The sequence below is a fragment of the Pipistrellus kuhlii genome, unplaced genomic scaffold, assembly GCF_014108245.1.
Source record: "Pipistrellus kuhlii isolate mPipKuh1 unplaced genomic scaffold, mPipKuh1.p scaffold_m20_p_30, whole genome shotgun sequence".
Lineage (NCBI taxonomy): Eukaryota > Metazoa > Chordata > Mammalia > Chiroptera > Vespertilionidae > Pipistrellus > Pipistrellus kuhlii.
In genome coordinates, this window is record NW_023425530.1 from 5,063,076 (window position 1) to 5,069,439 (window position 6,364).

A 6,364-nucleotide genomic window follows, 5' to 3' on the forward strand; every position below is an offset into this window, starting at 1 on the left:
CAGCCCCCAGCACATGCCCACATAATCTTTTTTATCTTATGTCACACATAAACTAATTACTAAAGTTCTTTAGCACACCAAAAAATATATTGTTTGCAAATCCAACAAAAAAGTAGGTGTAATTTGTATTCATTCACACAGGTGGCTGCTATTATTATTTTTTTTTAGACCTAATTGTCTTTATTAAGTGATTCACAAGTCAGGCAGCAACCATCCATAACCAGAAGGGTACTCCCCAGATGGCTATTTTTGTGTTGGCTGTTGTTATTTATTTAGACTGTCTACGGGAAAAGAGGTCAGTGCCCCTAACTAGTCAGGCTTTGTGTATTTTAAAAATTCTTGCAGCACACCGGTTAAAAATGGCTTCCTTACACTGTTTTCTGGGAGTACATTCTGAATTAAACACACAAGTGTCTGGAGTTAGTCTTCAGGAAGCCCCCAGACACGTCAGAACAGACAAACGCAGAACTGGAGGAGGGCTGCTCTGCCGCCTCCGGGGCTGGGGCTGCAGGTCTTCAGGCCCCGCCGCGCTGGGCAAGGGCAGGGAACACACAGGCTTTCCTGCCACATTCACATCCCTTTTCTCCCGGCTGAGCATTGGCTTGGTTGGCATAAATCTTGAGCTCTTTTACGGAGGTGGATGAAGTTGATTCTGACTATCTTTGTTCGATTTGTCCATTTTTCTGGAGGGACCAGCCCTTAGAGCTACTGATTCCTCTATTTTCCCTGGCATCTGGAGTCTGAATGGGTGATTCTTATTTTCCTCCATTAAACAAAAACAAAAACTTCCTCCTCCCCTGTTATTCCACAAGTATTTACTGAGAGTCTGTGGCTGTGAATAAAACAGAAACTGTCAAGAGCATACAATGGAGTCAAACAGTCTCTTCAATCAATGATGCTGGGAAATTTGGTCAGATACATGCAAAAAAGTGGAACTAGATCAGCAACTTACACCATACACAAAAACAAACTCAAAATGGCTAAAGGACTTAAATGTAAGACGGGAAACCATAAAATTCTTACATGACTACATAGATTGCAAAATAGCAGACATATGTTGTAGCAATATCTTTACAGACAGCTCCTAGGGCAATGGAAACGGGAGAAAATAAATAGGACTATATCAAAACAAAAAGCTTCTACACAGTAAAAGAAACCATCAACAAAACAAGAAAGCCTAGTGCACGGGAGAACATATTTGCCAATGTTATTTCAGATAAGGGTTTAATCTCCAAAATTTACAGAGAATTCATACATCTTAACAAAAGGAAGATAAACGATCCAATCAAAAAATGGGCAAAGGACCTAAATAGACACTTTTCAAAAGAGGACGTACAGCTTAAACTGGTTTGGCTCAGTTTTGGATAGAGTGTCAGCCTGTGGATTGTTAAGGTCCCAGGTTTGATTCCCGTCAAGGGCATGTATCTTGGTTGTGGGCACATCCCCAGTGAGGGGTGTACAGGAGGCAGCTGATCGATGTTTCTCTCATTGATGTTTCTAACTCTCTAGCCCTCTCTCTTCCTCTCTAAAAAGTCAATAGAGCCAAAACCAGTTTGGCTCAGTGGTAGGCCATCGATCTGCGGACTGAAAGGTCCCAGATTCGATTCTGGTCAAGGGGATGTACCTTGGTTGCAGGCACATCCCTAATAGGGGGTGTGCAAGAGGCAGCTGGTCGATGTTTCTCTCTCATCGATGTTTCTAACTCTCCCTCTCCCTTCTTCTCTATAAAAAATCAAAATATATATATTTTTAAAAGTCAATAGAATATATATTTTTTTAAAAAGAGGACATACAAAAGGCCGAGAGACATATGAAAACATGCTCAAAGTCACTAATCATCCGAGGGATGCAAATCAAAACAACAATAAGATACCATCTCACACCTGTCAAAATGGCTAGCATCAACAAATTAAGTGCTGGCAAGAATGTGGAGAAAAAGGAACCCTCGTGCACTGCTGGTGGGAATGCAGACTGGTGCAGCCACAGTGGAGAACAGTATGGATTTTCCTCAAAAAGTTAAAAATACAACTCCCATTTGACCCAGTAATCCCACTTCTAGGACTATATCCCAAGAAACCAGAAACACTAATCAGAAAGGATATATATACACCCCTATGTTTATAGCAGCACAATTTACAATAGCTAAGATTTGGAAGCAACCTAAGTACCCATCAACAGATGAGTGGAAAACTGTGGTACATCTATACAGTGGAATACTATGCCGCTATAAAAAAGAAGGAACTTTTACCATTTGCAACAGCATGGATGGAACTGGAGAGCAATATGCTAATCGAAATAAGCCAGATGGAGAAAGATAAATACCACATGATCTCACTCTTATGTGGAATATGATCAACATAATTTGATGAACAAGACTAGATCCAGAGACAAATGGCAGGGGAGGGAGTGGGTTAGAGAGCAACCAAAGGACTTGTATGCATGCATATTAGCATAACCAATGGACACAGACACTGGGGTGGTGGGGATTGATTGGGTGGGAGTGGCTGGGGGAGGGGATCAAGCGGAGAAAAAGGAGACATACCTAAAACTTTAGACAATAAATTTTTAAAAAGCCCTTATCAGAGATAACGGCAAAAATAAACAACAAAAGCAAATTGTCCATATCCTTGTGGAGTTGTCATCCTACTGTCGCTCCACTAAGATGATTTTAGGTAGTCATAGGTGCTAAGAAGTAAATGCTAGGTTGTCGGTGGTATGGCCCATTTAGCCTGGGTGGAGTCAGGGAGGGCTTCCCTGAGGAGGTAGCATTGAACCCCAGACGGGAAGTAGAAGGGACAGGAGGAGACAAACAGAACAATGCCCCACGTCAGGGGGAAAGCACTCGGGGTTCAAGAGGCAGAAAGGAGGTGATGGGATGAGAGGAGTAACCAGAGAAGAGATGGAAGCAGTCAGAGCAAGCCACATCATGTAGGGGCCCTCTTCCCTTTGTAGTGCTGGCCTAGAATCTTAGCCTGAGGTCCTTACAACCATGGGGAGTTGGCAGACTGGTTTCTGGAGACCAAGGATCCCCTGAAATTATAACCAAGAGATTCTAAGAATGTGCTGGGCAGTCTTTGTGCCCCGCCCCACCAGAGCTGTTCTTCGCCTTTCCCTACACCGCTCTGTACCCTGGAAGGCTGATCTCTATCCACTGGATCAACCTGGCTTCTTGAGTTTGGCCCTGGCAGGAGATCTGAAGCCTGGGGCGGAGGAAAGCCTTCATATATATCTCCTGGCTCCCACCTTGTTGGTCTGTATCTCTCTACCAAAGCCTGCAAGTCCAGCTCTCTTCAAATTTCAGGCTCACTTCCTCCCAGCAATTTCAGATCTGAGCTGGTAACAGCTCCTGACCTCAGGAGTCGCCATTCTTTGTTGATTTCTCTTCATCCTGTCTGTGACTCCCCAGTGGTGCCTCTTAAGTACAACAGCTGTGTGACAGGTGACCAGTACCGGCATGTGTTGCTCTTTTTCTGAACTCAATCCCAGGTTGTAGATTTCTGCACCATGTTAAATGCTCCCAGGATGAAGTCCTTATATTCAAGTTCCTTCCCACATGTTGTTCCCTCCACCTAGCATGCCCTCCCCCCCTTCTCAAGACCTTTGGAGTCAGGTATCTGGGAGAAATCTCAATTCTGTCTCTTATACGTCCAAGCCAAGAATCTCCTAACTCTTCTGTACACACAGGATAGAGCCACAAAAATAGACCGAATGAATATGTTTTGGCTTTCAGGCCAGACAGTCAAATATTTATGGGTCACTGTATGCTAAGCACTGTGGTAGGCTTAGCAGACAACAAGGACTCTCTCCCTGCACCTCTGGAGGAAGAGAACTGGATGAATTCAGTAAATTCAAGCATGTTCTGTGAACCATCTTGACCTAATCTAATTGACATTTACAGGATATATCAACTGCAGAGTATTGTTTATATATTTTAAGGGCCAATAGAATGTGGAGCAAGATATGCTGGACCATTAAAAATTAATAAATTTCGCCCTAGCTGGTTTGACTCGGCTATTAAGTGTCAGCCTGGGGACCAAAGGGTCCCACGGTAGATTCCAGCCAAGGGCACATGCCTGGATTGCGGGCTTGATCGCCAGTCGAGGGTTTGCAGGAGGCAGCCGATCAATGATTCTCTCTCATCATTGGTGTTTCTATCTCTCTCTCCCTCTCTCTTCTTCTCTGAAATCATTAAAATTTATTCTAAAAAATTAATAAATTTCAGAGGATTGAAATTATATGGAGTATATTATCTGGCCAAAAAGGAATTAAATTAAAGATCACAATAGTAAGTTATTTTTTAAACATTTTTAAAAATATATTTTATTGATTTTTTTACAGAGAAAAAGAGAGAGGGATAGAGAGTTAGAAACATCAATGAGAGAGAAACATCGATCAGCTGCCTCTTGCACACCCCCTATTGGGGATGTGCCTGCAACCAGAATCGAACCTGGGACCTTTCAGTCCACTGGCTGATGCTATATCCGCTGAGCCAAACCAGTTTCAGCAATAGTAAGTTATTTTAAAAGCCCAAATACTTATAAATTAAGGAATACCTAAATAAACTATGGTTCATAGAAAAACTTCACAGGGAAAAAATATATTATTTCTAACAATGATAATAAATCACAATATATTAAAATGTGTGAGATGTAGCAAAGCAGTGCATAGAGAGAAATGTATAGCTTTAAATGCTTATATTAGAAGATAAAGGTTTTAAATCAATGATCTGCCCTGGTCAGGCTGCTCAGTTGATTGGAATGTCATTCTGTACACCAAAAGGTTGGGGGTTAGATTCCTGGTCAGGACACAAACCTAGGTTTTCGGTTCAGTCCCCGGTCTGGGCGTATATGGGAGGCAACTCATCAATGTTTGTCTCTTTCAAATCGATAAAAACATATCCTTGGGTGAAGGTTAATATAAATGCTGAAAAAATAAATGATCTAAGTTTCCATCTTAAGAAGCTAATAAAAGCAGAGATGATTAGACACAAGGTAAATAGAAGAAAGAAAAGGTAAAGATAAGACCAAAAATCAAAGAAATAGAAAACAGAAATTAGAGAAAAGTAACAATGTAAAAAGTACTTTGAAAAGATTAATAAAACGTTAATTTCTAGCAAGACTAATCAAGGGAAAAACCCCACACAAATTATGTTGCCAATGGGACATCACCACAGACCCTAGAGACATTAAAAGGATAATGAGAGCCGAAACCGGTTTGGCTCAGTGGATAGAGCATCGGCCTACAGACTGAAAGGTCCCAGGTTCGATTTCGGTCAAGGGCATGTACACTGGTTGCGGGCACATTCCTAGTGGGGGGTGTTCAAGAGGCAGCTGATTGATGATTCTCTCTCATCGATGTTTCTAACTCTCTGTCCCTCTCCCTTCCTCTCTGTAAAAAATCAATAAAATAAATATATTTTTAAAAAGGATAACGAGAAAACATTAACAGTTTATACTACTAAGTTCTACAATTCAGATGAAATGGATAGATTCCTTGGAAGCAGCTAGCAACATACTAATTGCAATAAAATGAAATTACAAGGCACTCTGGGAGAATTCAGCAAAGGGGTTTTTCTAAGTCCAGAGGGCTCTGGATGGGTTTCACAGAAGTGATCTTTAAGCTGAGACCCGAAGAAGTGGGATTTGACCAGAGTGATAGAATTATGCACAAAGGTCCTGATGTTGGAATGAGGGTTGTGTGTCCAAAGAAAAGTCTAGTGGTCCTTTTTGGTGTTTGGTGTACACATGTTTATGTCCTTCCTGAGTGTAAACCTCCAGGTGGACCCACTTAATGTGAACAGAAATGTTTAGAGAGCAAAGCAAGCCTACTTGTCAAACAAATCTTTGCAAGTTTCTGAGCTGGAGCTGGAAGGCAATTTCTTCTGCAAAGCATACCATTGCCTCAATTCTGGAGCGCGTGTTTCACCGGGCTTGGGAAGCTCCTAAAGCTTTTCTTGTCTGTGGCTTCCCTTTGCTTCGTATCATGAGTTCTTTGGATTTCTGTCTGCTCTTCGGAGCCGAATTCTACAGAGCAACAAGATAAGGCTTCATGCCGAAACCGGTTTGGCTCAATGGATAGAGCCTTGGCCTGTGGACTGAAAGGTCCCAGGTTCAATTCCGGTCAAGGGCATGTACCTTGGTTGCGGGCACATCCTCGGTAGCGGGTGTGCAAGAGGCAGCTGGTCAATGTTTCTCTCTCATCGATGTTTCTAGCTCTCTATCTCTCTCCCTTCCTCTCTGTAAAAAATCAATAAAATATATTATTTAAAAAAAGAAAAGATAAGGCTTCAAAGGAGAACTATGCCTTGTCTGAAGTCACAGAGGCCAAGCCCTCCCCTCCCTCCATCTCACACGTACATCACCTC